Source organism: Gavialis gangeticus, unplaced genomic scaffold (assembly GCF_001723915.1).
Source record: "Gavialis gangeticus isolate Ggan-Ray unplaced genomic scaffold, GavGan_comp1, whole genome shotgun sequence".
Lineage (NCBI taxonomy): Eukaryota > Metazoa > Chordata > Crocodylia > Gavialidae > Gavialis > Gavialis gangeticus.
Window position 1 is genome coordinate 40,849,146 of NW_017728997.1, and position 21,141 is coordinate 40,870,286.

The 21,141-nt window shown below is 44.8% G+C and overlaps 1 long non-coding RNA gene across 1 annotated transcript; it reads left to right on the top strand.

The window, feature by feature from the left end:
• Window positions 1–260: 260 nt before the first annotated feature.
• Window positions 261–17,051, top strand: LOC109288899. Its single transcript, XR_002095247.1, has 3 exons — window positions 261–352; window positions 13,422–13,425; window positions 17,039–17,051. It is a non-coding gene; the product is annotated as an uncharacterized LOC109288899 (long non-coding RNA).
• The last annotated feature ends 4,090 nt before the right edge of the window (window positions 17,052–21,141 follow it).

The window sequence follows — 21,141 nt, forward strand, 5'->3', positions numbered from 1 at the left end:
AGACTCTGGCTAGAGTCACACAGGTTGACCAGCAGGCCCCGCCACAGCTCCTAGGTCTCCTTGCTTTGGCATGGATGGACAGACATCATAACAGGATGTGGCAGAGTGAAACACAGAGGCACATGCTATTTGTGGTGGAAGGCACTCATGTTCACCCTGGCACTCTTTCTGAAGCCTAGAGCTGAGTGAGGGGTGTTAGGTGACAATATTTGGATTTTGGGGGAGCACTGGGTTTGCAGCTAAAACAAGGCTTTAAGCTGCTGCACACAAGGCAGAATGATATATTAAAAGTAACATTGCAAACACTTAAGCAAGCAATTTCCTAACAATGGGATAGTGTGTAGGATATATGGTATAAGAAAACAAGATGTAGCCCACCAGCTTTCATCAGGAGATAAAGCAGAAGCAAGGCCTTGGAGCTGAAGAAGGAGTCAGCAAGAAACTAGAAAGAACCAGCAAGTGACCAGAGGAAGCCAGGATCAAAGTCTTGAGCATGCACTCTTAGCAGAGAGGCATGTAAATGAATGAAATGCATAGGCAATTCCATGCTAATAAAGTAAACCATCAACAGAGGCAGAGCTTGAGATAGGAGAAGATAAGGGTGGAACAAAGGAGAAGCCAGGGTGGAGTAAATGTTAATGAGCATGAACCAAGGTGTATAAATGTAAAAAGAACTAATGTTCAGTGCAGGTCCCCTGGTTCATGGGCTGTGTGTCTGTGAGGAACCATTGCCCGAAGCTGTCTCCATTCTGAATAAAGCTGTTGTGAGCAATGTGTGCTGGTGTTTGCTCCATGGTTGCTATGGCTAATGAGAAACAGGATCCATGAGCAATTGGATCATAGTCTCCCTAGTCGCTGGGCATCGCATGGAGTCGGGTCTAACAAGGGGGATAGTTCACAGTGACATGGCAGAGGTTTGGGGGTGTGGTTCACAAAATCAAAACAGGAACAGCTTGCCTACTTGGCTCTGGGAATTTTCAGCAGCCTAGGTAGCCTGTGGGGCATGCTGTGAGGTGTGCAAGAGTGCCCCCTACCTACTGGTCTCAGCCAGTGTGAGCAGGCTCTGAGCCCCAACCCACACCAAATGGCAAACATCTGCTCAGTTCACTCCTGCACTAACCTATAGCGTGTTTAAGTAAAGTGCAATAGAGTACTTCCACCATGGGCTTTTTGAATGTCTGTAGCTAGCTCTAGGAAGCATAGCCTACTTGTTGTTCTGCTCCCTGTCACTCAAGCAGACTTTAATTTTAATTTTTCTGTAATTTGCAGAAACTGTTCTTACCCTATTTCTCACATACAATGTATGCTACAATTTAAAGCAGCCAGTTTTTTGGGGGGGAAGTATGTGTTATATGCAAGAAAATATGGTATTTAACTTTTGTGTTGAAGATAAAGGCTTTCCCCCCCCCGTCCCCACAAGAGGTAGAAGTTTTTACTCTAGAATTACCTTTGTTGGAAAAATTCCCCTTTATACTAATATACCCCTTGCTCTTCAAGCAAAATATTCTAACCATTAAAGGTTCTAACCATTAATAAGATTAACAAAGTGATTCTTGGATCAAAAATGAAGAGCAAGACAGTATGGGTGTGCGAGGCGGGCCCTATTCACTTCAGATTCATCCTGAATCAGGGACAGTGATTCGATTTGTTGATTCGTACCACTGTCCCCGATTCGATTCAGCTGAACCCCAATCTGAAGATTCAATGCTGATTCAGAGAATCAGCAATTTGGACAAAGACACAGCTTTAAAAGTTTTTTCTATACACCTTGAAGTACCAGCATGGCTCATGATCGCTGTGATGCTGGGGCGCATGGAGCATCCCACAGGAGTGTGGGGGGGTGTTTAATTTGATTGGTGGTGCACAAGGAAGTGGACTGGAAGTACTTCCAGTCCACTTCCGGGTCTGCCAGGAAGCACGCTGCCCCCCTTCCCACTCTCCCACGGCTCAGCAATAGGCTGCAGGGGGACCCTGGGTGCCCCACCCAAACCCAGGAGGAACCAGTCACCAAGCCTGGGGGGTGTGGTGGTGCCCCCCTGTGTTCTCCCTGGCAGACCCGGAAGTGGACCAGAAGTGCTTCCCTTGACTTGTGCTTCTATTGACTGATGGATTCTTTGGATACCTGACCTGGCTAGACTCCATATCTCACTCTCTTCCTGACCCTGTGAGTCTCTGACTTGGTTTCCTGGACAGATCTCCTGCCTTCTGAATTCCTGATTTCACCTGACCATGAAGTGACCCCCCCACACCTGGCTGCCCACAGCCCAACATGACAGATTGATATTCCTTGCCAAACACAAATGTTCTAGATTCTTGTGGTCCATCAGAACCAGTAGTGGCTGTTGGGCTCCTTCCAAATAATAGTACCTCCTCCAGATAATATTACCACTCTGAAAAGGCCTCCTTGATGGCCAACAATTCCTTGTCCCAAATATTATAGTTAAATGCAGTATGGATCATCTCCTGGGTATAGAAGGAACATGGGTTCAAAGACTCCTGAGGCCCCCAACACAGGGACAGTGTCACTTAAATTGCAAAGTTGGGAGCATCTGCCTTTAGTATGAAAAAGAGGGCCAGGCTTTTGTGTGCCTGCTTCAGGTGGTCTAATTAGGACTGGACTGCTGGGATGCACTGGAACCAGACATTATTTTTGACCAGCACTGCTATGGAGAGTATGGGCTGGGAGAATCCTCAGATAAACCCATGACATGGAGTGCAGAAATCTGTATTCCATTCATCCCCTTAAATATACCAACAAAGTGGTACGTTCCTTTCAGATGCAACTTCATGAAGGCATATGCTTGTCCCAGAATTTCAAATAGCTAACTGATGAGGGAAAATGGATATCAGTTTTGGATAATGAGCTTATTTAGGGCTCAAAAGTTAGTCCTGTCCCTGGCATATACTCCCATAGAAAAGGAAAACCTGACTAAAATAGCTACCTGTATGTAAGAAAACACACATGAAAAGAAAAAAAAAAACTTGGGTAGACTTCACCACTTGGTGCACAAAACATGGGAGGGCACCATCTTTGAACATGGTGACAATTGCTCTTTGGTGACTGGTATCTTCTCTTCTAAGTATAGTACAAAGGTAATCTTGGTGTCTAATGCTACTCTGTTACAGGTAGCTTCTGTGAAGAGCAGAGCTAGGCATGGTTGACCAAGTACTCAGAGCTGACCACTTTCACTTTTGCTATTAGCTTTAGCTAAAGACCAGGATCCCCACCTCAGCTGCAGCTGAGTTAAATCTATAGCACCACCACCCTGGGCTTGCAAGAGCTGCAGAACAGAGTTAGAAAAAGAAATTACTACTTACCTTTTTGCTGGTTTCTTGCTTCTAGCTTGCCAGGCTTCTCCAAGGCTTTACTTGCCCTGTAGCCTCTTATCTTTCAGAGGCTTAGGCCCCATGCTCCAGGCAGCCTTGCTGTCTGCTGGGGCAGCCTCTGCAGCTGCTTCCAGGGTGCTTTTATTCCCCACCATGCTGGCTTACATGGCTGGCTTTGCTCACTCCATAGTGCCCTCTACTCCTAAGGGAAAGGCAGAAGAATGAGCAGCCACACCTTGATCCTGTCTATCAGGTACATTTGGGGGACAAAGTAACAGCTGACATGGTTCACAATTTAGGTCTCTGCTAAAAGGTTTTAGTAATGGAACCTTGAGTTCAGAAGTGAGCTGAGAGGTAGCTACAGGCTGAGTCCCAACCCCTGTTGCCTGGTCTAGCTCTCAAGGTGGCCTTCTGCTGTCATAAGGCTACCATATGTTCTATAGGGCCATGTTTTGTGCCTGCAGGGTGTCCACCTAGATTTGCAACTCATATAGGCTGGCCACCAATTCTTTCATGGAGAGGGACATTTAAAAGGGACTAGTGTGGCCAATAGACTATGGCCCCTTGTATTAGAAGGTCTGGGAAAAATATAAGGATTGGCCACTGCACAGGTGGTCAGTCCTAGGGGATTATACTAGGTCAGGGATTTTATCACAATGGAAGCCAAGGTCAAGCTAGGCATCTGTCTTGGGTCAGGATATGGTAAAAATGAGGTTATGGTTGGGGCAAGCAATTAATTTGGGCCAGGGGGTCCAAGACAGGAACAGAAGCAATTGGAGACAAAAAGAAGGGTCCAAATCAGATCATACTTAGGGGTAGGAGTTCCAAGCAATCCAGGGGAACAGCAAGGTGGTCTATTGTCTAGACAGCTTGCTGCTATCTCTTCAGAGCTCATAAAGTACAAACTGAGCAGGGGCATTTTCCTGAGGATGACAGCCTAATTCCTGATTATGCCTAGCTGGGGCTTGGAGATAGATTTCCCTCAGTTGAGCCTTGCCTCACTATATAGAAGGCCTGAGTAGCTCAAAGGAGAGATGCAAATATGCTAGTGTGTTATCTAGTATGCAAGAGTCCATCTGCACCATTAGAAAAGTGGAAGTAGAACCTGAACGGTCACATAAAAAACTGAAAAGATGTATTTTGTTGTATTTATATTTTATTTATATGCTGCTATCTATAGGCAAGGTGGGGGAGGGGAGGTAGGGAGCTCATGTAGTTCTAAAATACAAAAGAAGCAAGATAAATTATAAGGGAAAAAAACAGGCAAAATATTAGACTAGAATACTATGTAATAAACAACTCCCCAACCCCCTCCCCTAGCCAACAGTGTCCCCAAACTTAACTTCACTAGCTGAAAGCCTACCAAAAAAAAAAGGACATTTTTCTGAAGATGCTCAGGCTCGGGAACTAATGGGCCTGAAGGGGGAAGGAACTCCAGTGCTGAGGAGGGACCACCAAAAACATGCTTTCTCATAGCTTCACTAAGCAAATTTTATGCACAAAGGGTACTTGTATGACCTTGCTTTGGCTGACCTCCAATAGTAGAGGTCAAGTTAATCCTATGAAATTATTTTCAAAACTTCTCTATAATTACATGCAGATGGATACTGACATTTACCATTCCCTGTGACTACTAGGTCTGGTACTGCTAGAACACTGCCACTGTTGCCCCCACTCTCCCAGCCACCACTTGACCCACATCAGCCACTGCTGAATCCACTGCTCATGCAGCTGCTGGCCCAGCAGATCTGTCTTGGGAGGAGTCCTGCAGTCCAGATGCAGTCTGAGGCTTGGGGTAGCTTTGCAATATCTAGTGTAGAGTGATGAATCTATGGAGTGAGTTCTGTTTGACCTACTGTATTTACTCAAATATAAGACAAGTTTTTTTTTCTTTTCCCCTCAGTTTGCATGGGGGGTGGAAAAAACCCTCCCATCGTATAATTGCACACAAAGAAGCAGTGGAAATAACTATACTGTTGATTAAATGCAGGCAATACTGAGCATAACTATGAAACACATGGCCCACATTGCGCAAAAATGCTGACAGGAACTTTTTGTTTTGGCCCTTAAACAATGGGAAGGTGTCTTTTTTTCCACAGGGAACTGGCACTGGGGTTGGGGTAATGCAATAGCAGGCTGGCACCAGGAAGGCCAGAGCCTGCCCTGTCACCCTTCCCTTGGTGCCAAAAATCCTTGCTTTTATCCAAAAGGCTGAGATGCTGATGCAAAAATATTACATTTTTATTTTTTGAAATGTATTGTCTAGGCCCAATCAGCCAAATGGGTTTCAAATTCTATTGACTAAGCAAAGCTCAATAATTCAAGTCTGTGTGGTGCTATAGCAAGTATCCTACCTCCCAGACTCTTTAGTCTGGGACTTCAGATATTCCTAAAACCATGGCAGGCATTTTATATTCAAACACCAAGCCCAGATGCCTTGGAGTTCAAATGCTCCCAAGTTTCACTTGCTCTTAGCCAAAAGGAACAAGCTAAGCCTGAGAGCAATCTTACAGCTCTATAAATTGTATAGCCAAGATCCTCACACTTGGAGGCACCCACAGACCCTCACAGGGGCAAGACCACCCACAGCGCAAGGGACAGGTCACACCTCACAACCACACCAAGCCACTCCAAGGCTGAGAAGAAGGACATTCTGCCCAGGCAAGCAAGACCCTCTAGGCTCAAAAACCACCCCATGGCATTCTCCCACCCCACCCCCCTGACCAGGATAGATTAGTGAAGCCTGTCTGAATAAGATATATGAGAGTACCCATCAAACACAGTCCCCTTCACCACTGACTCTTTTTCAAGTCACAGCAAGCCACAACATTGCATATATTTTGACTTCCTCTTCATTCCCACAGCTTTTCTGTGCCTTTCTTTCCCATTTCCAGTGACTCTTGTTTCTTCACTAGCCTTAAATGCCTGTCAAACATCACCAAATGCCACCCCTCCCCAAACAATTCACACAGAATCTGTCTGTTGTCCCCTTTCTCAGCTTGGCACATACATTAGTGTGGCCCCACCCTTCAAGAGGTGAAGCAGGACCAGGTTACCCTGTACCTCACATGCACATCCTTTTTTTGAGCATTCCAGGACTCATGACAAGAACACTGAGTTCTAGTCATGAGTAGGGGCTAATTAGCACATGGATCCTTTGTAGGGGCTAATTAGCACATGGATCTGGAGTACACACACATACTGAGCAGTGCTGAGCTGTGGGGTCACCATTGTTTGAATGGTCTATGCAGTCAATCATGAGCCAAAAAAAAGTTTGGACTGGCATATGTGGAGACCTCAATGCCCTGTGCAGGGACCAGTGGTTGGTGGAAAGAATGCTGTAACATACCCAAGAGTATGGATTGGCAGCAGAGGCCAAGCTTAATGTGGGCAAGAGCACCTGCCTAACACTGGGAAGACTCAAAGACCTATTGAACCTGGGGATCTCTGTCTCCCAGAAGGGGGTAAAAATCCTTGGGGCAGGGTTCAACACCAAGCTGAAAGGTCAGAAAGCATGAGAGAAAACTGAGATCAAAGTCAAAGAGAGACTGGGACTATAGAACATGTACTGCCTGCCAATGATGTGGTATTACTTACAGTGCTTTTGTACACCACACCAATCTTACCTCCCCTGTAACAAATCATCCATAGAATCAAGAGGGTCATGTGTGTCTTCTTCTGGGGCTTATGGGAGAAAGTCATGAGGACCACACTACACAAACTGAAGTGAGCCAGGGGATGAAGAATGGTGGACATCCTGCTGTTTCTGTGGGACAAGTACCTGACTCAGATCTGCAAACTGGCAGACTCCAAAATAGCTTGCTTAGTGAAATATTTTGCAGGGCATTTTTTTGGAGCTGGTAGGTATTCAAGCTGCCCAACATGCTACTGTGGATCATGGAACCACCACAGTTCTACCAGGTCCTTCAGCCATTTTGAAACAGATATGAGCTATAAAAATGAAAGCCCAGTGACTCTGAAAAACCACTATAAAATGCAAGAGGTAGTAAGGGCAAGGGGCAGACTTTCACCCATGGACATACTCCCTAGCAACAGCTGCCAGGCAATATGGGAGTGAATCTTCCACAAGGACCTGAAGAAGGAACACAGGGATTTGAACTGTAAACTAGCTCACTAGGTTTTCCCTGTTCAGACACAGAAAGGGGCAGAGAAGCTCATTGGCCTGCCCCAGGAAAAACCTGCCAGTGGAAGGAGGAAGCAATTGACCACCTCCTCTGGAACTGCCTATATGCCAAGGAGGTGTTGGAGAGAGTAAGAAAACTCCTCCGGGTGGTGACAGGGGCCAAGACCCTGACTAGAGAGGTGCTGCTGTTCAGCCACCTGACCAAACAGCAAGGGACTTTGACAGCCAGCTTTCACCAGCTCATCTGGGACTTCAGGAATGCCCTGTGGAAGGCCAGGAACCTGCTCATGTACAGATACACAAACCTCCAAGTCGAGGACTGTGTTGGAATGAAAGTGAGTGAGTTTCAGCTGTACTACAAGAAGATGGAAGGAAAGGATAGGGAGGAGATGATAAAGACACATGGAAGGGGAAAGAGTGACACAAGCTGTTCAAGAATAAGACCAGCAGAAAGGATGATAGCAATGAGTAGGAGGAAGAGGAGGAGAACGATGATAGGGACAAGGAGGAGGAAGAGGAGGAGGAAGACCACATGGTGGGGAGGAAAAGAAGGATGATGACACAGATGGTGATGTGGAGAAAGAGGATGATGACAATGGGGAGGAAAAGGATGATGATAATGATGGGCAGGAAGAATACGACAATGATGATGATGGAGAGGAGGTGGATGAGGAGGAAGAGGAGGAGAAGAAATAGGACAACAACAAAAAGGATTAGAAAGAGGACAATAACAAGGAAGAGGACAGGGAGGGCAAGGAACACAGATGTGATTTACATGACTCTAAGAGTAAAGGATAGGGCAATGAACATGAGCACACGGATGTGCACTTGCACTTATAACAGGGATAATGATGGCTCACTGGAGACATGTATTATGCACTGTCAAGTGAACCATGTCAGTCACAAGACAGGACAGCAAAGGTATAAGGGTGCGTGTATTGTGTGTATGTATATATATTTTTACACACACACACAGACACGATTAAAAAATAGTTTGTATTACCTATACGTAGGTGCCAAAGTGCTGCTCAGAAGTGTGTTTATGGAGTACTTGTGATAAAACTTCTAGCAGCTTCAAAGAATGATAATGTGCATCAATTATAGATAAACTGAGTGCATGGGTACTGTATGCAAATTGCTACAACTATATCTAATTTCAAGGTAACTCTTCAAATTTGCTCCTCATTTCCATCTGCTCAGGGAAATCAGGGTCTGACAGTAAGGAGAGAAGGAAGGGGCTGCTGGGGGAAAAAAGTTGGGGAAAACAGGTTGTAAACCTGAGTGCCCAGACTTATTTTCTCCGCTGTAGCAATGGGAGGGAGACAAATTTAAAGCAAACCTGCAATAATTAGATTTTTTACCTGGAAAATTATAGAAAGGTTGCTGGGCAACCTTCATTAGGTCACTTTGGGCAGATTTTTTTTCAATTAGGTGGCCAAAGTACAGCTTGTGATTTCACTCTATTCCTATAATGGGGGCACTTTTATGGCCAGAGTGGTAATGGCAATTTCGCCAGTAATTTAGCCTGTTAACTTAGGTTAGGGACAGTCATTACACATGAACCAGTTTAAGATATCAGAAACTTCTTTAAACCTGTAACAGAACATAAGTTCAGCACACATCAACCAGTTTCAAAATGTCTGAAACTAGTTTAAGATAAACCTGGTTGCATGTAGTACCAGACTTAACTGTTTCTGGCCACCCTGGTTTATGTACTGTTTGTCCCCTGGTTTAAGTTAAACCAGAGTCTCCCAGCATCCCAGATGCTTTGCAGCCCTGGACTGTGCCATCTGCTCCAGAGAGCAGAGCTGGCCCTGCCCCTCTGCTGCTTAGTCAGAGTTCCAGAGGAGACTGCAACACAGCAGGGTCTGTCTTGCTTCCCCGGCCCCCCCACTTGCTGATCCCTGTTCAAGCAGGGATTCTGCACTCCTTCCCTCCTTCCCATCTCCCACAACACAGACCCCAGCCCTATGGATCCTAGACATGTGGTATGCTAGCTAATGCTAAGAGGTGTGTGTGTGTCTCCAATTTCACTTAATGCTGAGAGGTGTGTGTGTGTGTGTGTGTGTGTGTGTGTGTGTGTGTGTGTCTCCAATTTCACTGGGACAGACAGACAGAACAGTGTCCACTTAGCGATTTTTGGAGCTAATCAACAGGTAAGCTGGTAGTGTTTCTCCACTGCTTCATTGGAAAAAGCTGTTTAAGAAGAGTTTGAACTAATGAGAGAGGGTTTTGTTTTGTTGATGGGCTGATAAATGCTGTGTTATGAGCCCCCTGCTGGCTCCCTCATGTCATGTTTGCAAACAGTATGAAGAAGCAGGGAGAGGGAGATTGAAAAGCTGAGTATCATCAGGGGTCTGGCAACATTCCTGCTCCTTGAGCAGAGTGGGGAGAAGCCTGGGATGGTGCAGGCAGGGTGGGGGTTTACACCCCTCCCTAATCAGAACATTCTTTCAGAGCCTGGCCACACGCCTCCTCAACTCAGCACTTTGGAAGAGAAGGGAGGGCTTCTCTAGCGCCCTCCAGCTTCTAGCCCGAGTCACTGCAGGTGTGTGCCAGTATTCCTTCAGTCCGGAGGGAATGTCTGTGCAGTTGCAAACTCATTCAACCTAGGCAAGTTAGATCTGCAAAGATCGAATCAATTCAGGCTTGAGCTTTTTGAATATCTGTCCCTAGCCTTGGAGTTGGTTACGAGGTACACTTTGGTTATCTACTAGGTGAAATAGAATTCTATCCTTTGTGTTTCTATTTCCCATCTAGAAAACAAGATTGATATTTAGCACCCTTGTAAAATGATTTGAGGTATGCATCTGAAAAGTACTATTGACGCTAGGTACTATTGTTAGTTTCCTATATGCCACTTGCAGCTCCAAATCTCATCTTTCCTTCATGTATCAAAGCCTGTGTTGGTCTTCCATTTATTTATTTTTACAGTAAAAAGTAGTGAACAATAGTAGATGCTATTGTGTAATGCAACAAACGTGGCTATATTTTGTCCTCTCTTTTCTTATTTCACTGTAATTGTTGGAGTCCTTGTTTTCATTTGTATAGAAAAACATATAGTTAAAAAACAGAATTTTGAGAGGTACACCAATTAATTCAGTCCTCTTCCTTTCCTCCAACTCCTCCTCTTCCTTCATACTGTATATTTGCCACTGTTATAATCTCCAGTAAATTATTTGCTCCAAGCTCCAATTTAAGACATCACAATAGTACTTCAAAATTCAGAGCTATAATTACCTTGATGTAACGCTCCTGATAGAGCTACTTTTTCATCAAAAGCCCCCATGCTGTAGTCAACATTTGCTTTGCTATGTGGTAGGTCTGATTATAACCTTGTCAATTCTTCCCATAGAAAAATAACAGCATGAGAGCAAGTTCTAAACATACTTCTCAACATATTTCAAAGATCATACAGAGTTCGGACCTTCAGATGTAGTCATTTAGACTCATTCTCTGAAGACTGTGAGGTCAAGGAGCTTGCTGCCTTGTGGTTTCAGTGCAAAGGCTGGTTCTTATAAGTTGATGGGTTGTTTATAAGAAGGCCCTCATTGTGTCACTTCTGCTAGCACTGATATGCAGAATTTCTATATTGTACATTATGAGACTGCCTTTTGCTAAACCAGATTTAATTTGTCAAGCATACAGTTTGTTTCAGTTCAATCACCTATCCGTACCAAATGTACCAAATTCATTATCATGTGCATAGACCACCAAGGTCTGCAATAGCTGGGTTCAAAACTGGAGCACATCATAACTGGTTCTGGAGCCTATAATTTAATTTATAAACGAAGTTTCCCTCCTGAAGTTTGAGATAATATAATGAAGATGAGTAAAAACTATTCTTTAAAAAATAAATGAATAGGATTAAAGTATTCAGTTTGCATTTATAAAACTAACAAACCAATTTGTCTTAAGCTAAGTAATTTTACTTTTAAATCCCTGGGTATTCCTTCAGTCAAGAGTCAGATTTATCACTTGGTCCCTTATTTCCCCTTCTTGATTAAAATGCCTCTTGATTACTGCTGAACAGAGAGGCTTTGGCAGTTCAGGAACAGACATCATAGATAGTTTTATAACTTCCAAAATTTCCTGAAGGGCAAATACTTGCCTTTTCTGCAGCAGTTTAATTTTCATTTCCAGATATTTTCCCCTTTTTTCTTGTTGAACAAAAAAGTTATTCAGCAGAGAGAGAGGAATGAAAATATTTACATTTCATACAATGAAACAGAAGTTATGCTTTGCTTCTACTACTGCTAAATTCACCGATTTTGATCCTTTGCTTAATTTTCCAGACTATGAATTGCCTTTTGAAGTCAATAGGATTATTTATAATGTGTAGTGTTAAGTACATGCAGGATTAGGAGCTAAATTTGTAACTGTCTTTCTAATCTTACTGAAAATAGAGGGCATAAAGATTGTCTGTGATGCTAGGGTGAAGACATTAAGTACCAGGGGATCTTTAAAGGAGAAATGCAGGACAAAAACCAATACTTAGAATTTGAAGCCAAGTATATTTAAATTAGAAATAAAACACTGTTTTTAATAGTGAATCTGATTGATCACTGCAACAAACTAGCAGGGGAAATTAGAGATTATTTCTCTTTCTCTCTTTAAATACCTTTCGGGAAACCATGCTTTAGTCAGACACATCATGGAATTTATAGTCTTTGCTATACAGAAGGTTATACTAGATGCTATAATAGTCCTGTATGGCCATAAATGCCATGATTTTTTTCCCCTCAGGTATGATAAATAATAGATCTTGTACATTCATTGGTCAAGCCAAATTTGGGAATTTTTCTTCTTTATAATCAGTCCTTGGATTGCAAACCTATGTTGCAAACATTTTACCTATGTGCAAATGTTTAGCATATCTTTGCTGAGTTTATTAAAAGGGCTTTAATTAAAGGGTTTTAATTTCATTTAGCTTATTGGTGTCTTTAAAGAGACATTTATGCCAATATTATTGCAATATTAAGACAAATTAGATTTACAGCATTTCCAATTACAAAGCTTTGCACGATAAATTAACCAGCAGGAAATTATATTTCAATAACTGGCTTCCTACTGCTTTGCACTGCAACCTAATGAATTGATCTTCATCCTGACATTTTTTGTTTGGCCACAGGTTAGACTAATGTGGTATCAAAATTGGACTCTATTAATAATGTGTGGTTCTTTTTGAGTATTTTTGTAAAACTATATTGCTGTTGAACATTGCTTGGGACAAATACTTAGTCTCAGGTTCTCTAAAATGACATAATTTTTTGGACTTCAATGGTATTCTGACAATATCTTGGAGCATAGAATCTCTCCTTTTATTTAAAAGTGGCTTAACCATATTTTGGCAAATCTTTGCCCTGCCCACCCCACCGCACCCCATGCACACACATCATTCAGGTCCTCATTAACAAAACAAGTATGGTTCCACTGTGCAGTTGGGGAAGGCAGGATTGAGGAGGTTGCATGTTTGTGTTCAGCACTGCTTTGGGGATGAATGGGGACAGGGACCAGTATGTAAATACTTGAAATGCATGCTGGCTTTGGGCCTTCAGTCTACTGAACGTCAATGCCAGGTCTAATAGTGAGCATATTACCTCTTTCTTTGGTATTGAAGAAGAGATAGTAAAATATTTCAGCAAGCAATGTAGTTCATAGCTCACTAAATTCCATCAGAGAGAGGCAGTGGATGGCCTTTGATTTAGTGATTCAGGTTATCTAAAGACTGAGTAGTGGACTCCTTGGTGTATAGGCTAAGTTCTTGTCTCCTATTCCAGCTTGTCCTTTCCAGCACTTGGGCCCTCTGTTGCTGCCACTAAGCTGATGCTCAAGAACTGGATTGCCATATATGAATTACATTTTTAGGAAAGAGTGAGCAGGGCCAACCATTTACCTAAACATCCAGAGCTGGCAGACAAGGAGGTGCCCAACCTCCATGTTATATGAGATGTGTAGTAACTGAAATGCCCTAGGTACATGAAAGAATGGGTTACCAATAAACATTTCCAGAGGTATGTATAGAAGTTTGGGGTTAGATTTTATTGATTTCTAGAGCTCAGAAAATGATGTAACCAGAAGTCTCTGGAGATAAAACAGCAAGATAGAGGGTTTTTTCACTAGTTTACCTAATCTTCTGGAGCCAGGCAGTGTGGGAGAGCTAGAATTTCCTTTGCTAGACAACTTATAGATATACTGATCAAATGCTTGTAACTATAATTACTGTGGGGTGCAGCCATTTGTAAATGCTATAACATTGCTATCTAGTATGCCATTGGTATTTCTTTTAGTATTTTTGAACATTTTTTTGAAGTAGTGTATAACTTCCATTAGCCTTTAGGGTCAATAAAGACATTTTAGCTAAATTATTGATGTAGTCAATATAATTACAATACTTGCAAAGAACTATTTGGGAATAAGAGTTCATTACACATAGAATGGAAATTCCTTAATTCTTATTGGGGGTGAGGGGGCAATGTCTTTGGCAAGCATGCTACAACTTAAGCCCCACGCTTTCCCTGAGTGCCACTCTGATCCCCTTTCCTTGCCCAAACTGCTGCTCTGCTTTCTGTTACCTGGCCTATCTGCCACTGTGCTGCCGGTCCCCTCCCTGATCTGTCACATGTCACACACAAGCTACTTGGACTGGGAAGATGGCATGATTGGGTTCTGATCCTCAATTCCACAACTGCACTTCTTGCCATGCATGTGTGGAATGGCAGGAGGTGTGATGATTGGGATTGCAGATCAGATCCCATTGTTCCTGTAATTCAGTGGTGTACCGTGGGTCCCCGGTACCCAGGGGCCAATGCTTGTATTGGCGCCCCCTCCACCCCGTGGATGATCTGAGCAGGGTGTGGGGCCCAAGGCAAATCACCCTGTATGGGGCCCCATGTCCCGCCCCATGGCACTTCCATGGGGGAATTAGCAATGCAGTACACCAGCCATGGGGGGCGAGGCAGTGGCCAGAATTTCCAGCTGGAGTGGCTTAAGAAAGCCACAACACACTGGGCGGGGAGTGGGCCTCACACAAACCTGGAAGGTGCCCCCCCTGAGGCTGGGACCCAGAGGCCATGGACCCCCTCTGCCTCCCTAGTCATTGGTACACCACTGCTGTAATTGAACACCTGTAGGTGGCCTAACATACATTTCAGACAACCTTGGTGCCAGGGCCAGAGACTGAAGGGAGGGAGGGGGAGAGAGAGAGAGAGAGACAGAGAGAGAGCTTTTTGAACACTTATTATAAAAGTCAAAAGGCACAAGAGTAAAAATATGTAGCCCTCCCAGGGGCTGAGCTTGTCAGTAATAAAAACACCATGGCTGTGTCCATATGAGCAGGGGTATGCATTCTGCAGCAGAAGAAGCAGTAGTGGCATAAATTTAAATAAAAAATAAAATAGCAGCATAAATCTGTGCTACTACTTCATGCTGCAGTGCACACCCCTGCCCATGTGCTTTGCATCAGGACACATTGTCCTGCTCCATGTGCTGTAGGGGGGGTTGGCTAGGACACAGGGTGCCTCAGTGTGTGGGCACCCTGTGCCCCAGCCAGCCAGGAAGCAGCATGTGCAGCTGTGGAGCTCCTGTGCTGAGGCCATCAGTACCAAGCCCTATTAACAAGTTTGTTTTACGGTCCCCACCTTGGACTGGCCTAGCAGCAAATTGGCCAAACAGATTGTGCTTTCCTGGGCTGCTAGGCACAGGGAAGGGAAATTGTACAAAGTCTTGGAGAAGTCCAAGTCTGGGGCACTGAAGGCAGCAAAGTGGCCACAGCCAAAAGTAGTCCAGAAAAGCATAGAAAAGAGTCTCTTCTACCTTCTCCTCCCAGAAAGGGCAAGCTGCTGGCACCACTGGGTCTAAGTGGAGGACAAACAGAGTGAGAATGAGAGTGAGAGTGAGAAAGTGAAAGCAAGAGTAAGCAAGAAAGTTATTCCTTTCTTGTACAAGAATATTGGTATAAACATTTTTATTCTGGTACAAAAGTATCCACATAAGTGGAATTCTCATCTATATTACACTGATATAGTTAAAGCAGTTCTCTAGCATGTGATAAATGCTTAGCAGTTCCCAATAGTTTTAGTTAAAACAGTATTGAAAAATGCTGGCAACATAAGTGGAGATACTGGCATAGTTATGGGGGGCTTTTTATGTTGCATATAAATATGAACAATTCATCAGTGCTTGAGAAGGATTAACCAGGCTGACTGAGCACTGCATAAACTCTCAAGCAGCCAACGTCTCAACTTGAAACTGTAGAAATCACTTCTAGAGGTGGTTCAATCTTACTGAACTCCTGTGGTTTGTAGGTCGTGTGTGTGTTAGTGTGTTTTTTTTTCACTGTGGATTAGGTTTAATAAAGGAATATCCTTTCCTGGGCTCTGGTATTTAACTGAACACCACCCTGGACCATAAATTTCTGGGTTCTGGATATGCTTCTTATACAACCATGTTCTCCTGGAGAATAAGGATACCTACCAATTCCCAGAGTCCTTACTACTTCTTTTTCCCTTGAAAACCATGCTAACACACTAGAATGAGCAAAATATCGTTCTAAACTATGCATTGAGGTTGGAATGGAATGTACTATTTTGCAAATGGAAAAAAAAATCAGAGAAAAACTGTTTTGAACGAATCAAAATGTCAGTGTCCTATTATTAAAATCATTATTTCTTCTTTACAGAACATGTTCCCATAACCAGTGTTCTCAATTCAAGAAAAAAAAGTCACCAAAAGAATTTGTGACAAACTAATTGTTCAACCATCTCTAAATTGAATACTGCCCTGCTTCCTACCACTTATACTTCAGGATTTACCCATTAGTTTGGAGGCTGGTTATCAGGAAAAGTGTTTTGGAAGCAGGTTATCCAATAATTCCTGACCACAGATTTTCTCATACCTTCCTCCAAAGCAGTTGGTGGTGATTAGACTGGAGTAACTTTTCTTGTATCTCATTGCAAGGCCTGTCACCTCCACGCATTTTTTTTTATCAGGAGATCCTTAGTAAACCGGCCATTCACAGTTTAGCTGATGTTACTTTGTTGCTATGTCTTACCAACAAATCTTCAGTACATTATTATTCCATACATATTGTACTCTATACAAATAAATGTTCCATAATAATTGCACAGGACGGATCAATGTTCTTGGAAAGTACTGGTTAATACTGACAAATTCAAGGTGCTACACTTTGAGAAGAATAATCATAAATACAAATACAAAGTGAGCGACACCTGGCTGGATGGCAGCAGTATGGAGAAGGACCTGGGAGTCTTGGTAGACCACAGACTCAACATGAGTCTACAGTGTGATGCAGCTGCACAACAGGTGAATCAATAGCAGTTCTAGGTTCAAGACACAGGAGAAGATAGTGCCTCTTACTCAGAACTGGTTAGGCCTCATCTAAAGGTGGTGTGCAGCTCTATATTTTAAAAGGACATTTTGGGACTTTGAAGGCAAGCCATATGTGGAGAAATTCAAGAGGGTCCAGAGGTGAGTGACAAAAATGATAAGGGACTTGGAATACAAGTCACACAAGGAGAGGTTGAAGAGAGCTAGGCACATGTTCAGCTTGTGTAAAAGGTGCTTAAGAGGAGAAATTCTAGCAGTCTTGTTACCTCTCAGCTCTGTGTTCTTGGGGAACCCTGGCACAGGACGCAGCCTGTCTGACCCACAAAGAACTCTCCCCCTCCCTACCTCAGTCTGAACAAGAACTGATTAAAGGAAGGGCTTAACAAAAGACAAGGAAGATGCAGTAGGAGACGCACTTAAAGCCCTCCAGACAAGGGTGATAAGACTGAAGCAACTCCCCTGATCTCATTTGCATCTGAGATGGAACCAGATGACAACTGATTTAAATGGGAAATGAATCCCAGAAAGATAAACATCCAAATGTTTCTAGAAGGCATTCAAAGTAGGTGCTTGAACCACCTCCGGCAGCAGTCTATTCCAAACGTTGGGGGCTCAGACAGTAAAGAAGTTCTTCCTTATGTCCAACCTGAAATGCTCATGGAGGAGTCTGTGACCATTGGACCTTGTCATCCCTTGGGGTGCTCTGGTGAACAAACGTTCCCCCAGATCCTGGTGAGCACCCCGATAAACTTATATGTGGCCACCAAATCACCCCTGAGCCTGCGCTTTTCCAGGCTAAAGAGCCCTATGGCTCTCAGCCTCTCGTCATAAGGTCTATTTTCCTAACTTCTGATCATGCATGTGGATCTCCTCTGCACTCTCCCAAGCTTCTCCACATCCTTTTTGAATTGTGGAGCCCAAAACTAGATGCAGTACTCCAGCTGCGGCCTCACCAAGGCCAAGTACAATGAGAGAATGACATCCTGGGATTTGCTTAAGAAGCATCTATGGATGCAAGTGGGCGTTTTGCTCACTTTACTAGCCGCAGCATCACATTGAAGGTTCATGTTCATCTTGTGGTCAGTTATGACCCCCAAGTCCCTTTCATCCATAGTGCTAACCAGTGTAGCACTGCCAAACCTATAAGAATGCTGCAGGTTTTTCCTCCCAAGTTGGAGTACCTTGCATTTTTCGGTGTTAAACACCATCAGGTTCTCATCCACCCATTTCGTGAGCCTGTCAAGGTCTGCCTGGATCACCCTTCTGTCCTCAGGTATGGATGCTTTACCCCAGAGTTTGGTGTCATTGGTGAACTTGGCCAGTCCAATTCTGACACCAATGTCCACATCATTAATGAAGAAGTTAAATACTGTAGGCCCTAGGACAGAACCTTGAGGGACTCCACTGATCACAGCACACCACGGCGATTGACTTCCATCAAGCATTACCCTCTGGGTCCCACCATGGAGCTAATTCCCCAGCCAGTGGATCATGGTAAGGCTGAGGCCGCAGTTAACCAGTTTTGCCAAGAGGTGATCATGGAATACCAGATCAAAGGCTTTTTTAAAGTCAAGATATATGACACGAATCTCTTCTCCCTTGCCCAGGTGATAGGTCAGCTTGTCATAAAAGGAAATGAGATTGGTCAAGCAAGACCTATCCGCAACAAACGCGTGCTGGCTATCCCTCAGGATGTTGCAATCAGCCAGTCTCTTAAGGATGGCCTCTTTGATAATTTGTTACAAGACCTTCCCTGGGATAGAGGTCAGGCTGATGGGGTTGTAGTTCACTGGATACACTTTCCTCCTTTTCTTGAAGATAGGCACCACATTTGCCTTCTTCCAATCTTCGGGCACTTTACCAGAGTACCAGGAGTTCTTGAAGATCCATGCCAGGGGTTGGGCTATGATGCTTGCCAGCTGCTTAAGCACCCTTGGGTGTAAACTGTCAGGGCCAGCTGACTTGAAGGTATCCAGCCTCTCAAGGTGTTCCTTCACGAGGTCAGCATTTATGGAGGATAAGGAATGTCCCTCACCAGGCCTCCCTGTCCCGTACTGGGCAGGGGCATCCCATGGGACTGGTGAAAAACTGATGGAAAGTACCCATTTAGCAAGTTTGCTTTTTCCTGGGCATCGGTTTCAGTTGCCCATCAGTTTTAGCAGGGGTCCAATGTTGCCATTGCTTTTCCTCTGGCTCCCCACATATCTAAAAAAGGACTTTTTATTGTCCTTGATATTTGTAGCTAGCTGCAGTTCTGTCACAGCCTTGGCTTTCTTGGTTTGCTCTCTGCAGGTCTGGACCAGTGTAGAGTATTCCCCCTTGGTGGTGGATCCCGTCCTCCATCCTTTTTCAGTCTTTTTTTTAGACACAGGAGCTCCACTAGTTCCCTGGGGAGCCAAGGGGGCTGCTATGTACTTTTGTTGCCTTTTCTCCAAGAAAGGATAGACTTTGCTTGCACATCTAGGATTTTTCCCTTGAGGAGCAACCACTCATCCTGGGCTCCCCTCCCCTTGGTGTTGTGGCCTCACTGACAAGCCTCCTTAGCTTGTTGAAGTCAGCTTTCCTGAAGTCAAGGACTTCTGTATACTGATTGACTTGCCAGCTTTATGATGAATGGTGAAGGTGATAAGCTCATGATCACTGTCACCTAGCTTTCCTTTGATCGTTAGGTCACTGATTAGGTCATCCCCAGTTGCCAGTACCAGGTTGAGCAGGGCTTTACCTCTCATTGGCCCATAGACTTCCTGTGTCAGATATAGCTGATTCACGCATGAGAGAAAGCTTTGCGACCACTTGGATTTGGCTGAGCACTCTTCCCATGAGATGTCTAGGTAGCTGAAGTCTTCCATGACAACCATGCCCCGGGAGCATGCAGCTTCAGCCAATTTCCTGGTGAACTCCTGGTCAAGCTCTTGATCCTGGGTAGGGGGTCTGTAGTAGACATCCACCATAGTGTCTCCTGTGCCATGTCCCCCATGGATTTTAACCCAGGGGGTCTCAAGTCATCCACCCTGGGTGTCAGTGTTGGCTTGCAGGGACATGTACCTTTCCTTCACATAGAGAGCCACACCCACACCCCTTCTGTCCACTCTCTCTCTAGTGTACAGAGTATAGCCGTCTATACCCATGGTCCAGTCATGGGTGGATTCCCACCAGGTCTCCATTGTCCCTATGATATCATAATTATTTGTGTTTAGCAGGAGAACAAGTTCCTCCTGTTTATTCCCCAAGCACCTGGCATTTGTGTATAGGCACGCAAGTGTCTCCTTGGGGGCCCTTGCCTTGCCTACAGTTCATTCCAGGGCTCGGGCAAGGGTGGCCTCCCTTAAGTGCCTTGGCCTGCTGGCTTTGCAAGTGTTGCTCAGCAGGTCAGCAGTGGTGGAAGTCCCCTCCATCCCCTGGCGGGCTTAGTTTAAAGCCCGGTGGAGCAGGTCAGCCAGTCTGGCTGAGAAGACCCTCCTCCCGAGCGGAGAGAGGTGGAAGCCATCCCTTCCCAGCAGCTCACTGGCTCTCTCTCCAAGGAGTGGACTGTGGTCATGGAAGCCAAAGCCTTCCTGGTGACACCAGTGCCACAGTCTTTGGTTCACTACCTGGATCCTCCTCTCCCTCCTCAGCCTGTAGCCCGAGACTGGGAGGATCAATGAGAACACCACCTGCACCCCCAACCCCATAAGCCCCACTCCCAAATCTCTGTAGCACTTCATGACCCGACTGGGAGTGCTCCGAGCTGTGTCATTCATGCCCACATGTATGAGCGGCATAGGGTAGTTGTCAGTGGGCTGAAGGAGTTCAGGGATCCTTTCTACAATGTCTCAGATCTGGGCTCCAGGGAAGCAGCAGACTTCCCAGGCTAAGGGGTTGGGGCACCAGATTGTCCCCTCCATCCCCCTCAGGATGAAGTCTCCCACAACAAACACTTGGCATTTTGTCTTAGGGAGAGCGGGGGCGGTAGCTATAGTTGAGCCTGTGTTGCCTGCAGGAGCTGGCAACTTAGCAGGCTCTGCTGGGCTGCAAGAGGTTCATACTTGTTGCAAAACTCAAGTGGTGGGGGTGCCTTGGTGAGACAGGCCTTGGGGCCCTTGACCACCTTGGTCCAACCCCTGAGTCTGACAACATGGGAGGTCCTCGAGTCCTCCCCAGTCCTGGAAGGTGACTGTGGCGGACCCTCTACCTCCTTAGAGAGAAGGGTCTGGCAGTAGGAGTCAATATCCTGCTCACAGTCCCTGGTGGGACCAACTCTTTCTCTCTCCGCCTCCAGGAACCTGACTTTTATTCTCTTATTCCATGCACAGCTTTCTAAACCTGACTTTTGCTAATCAAAC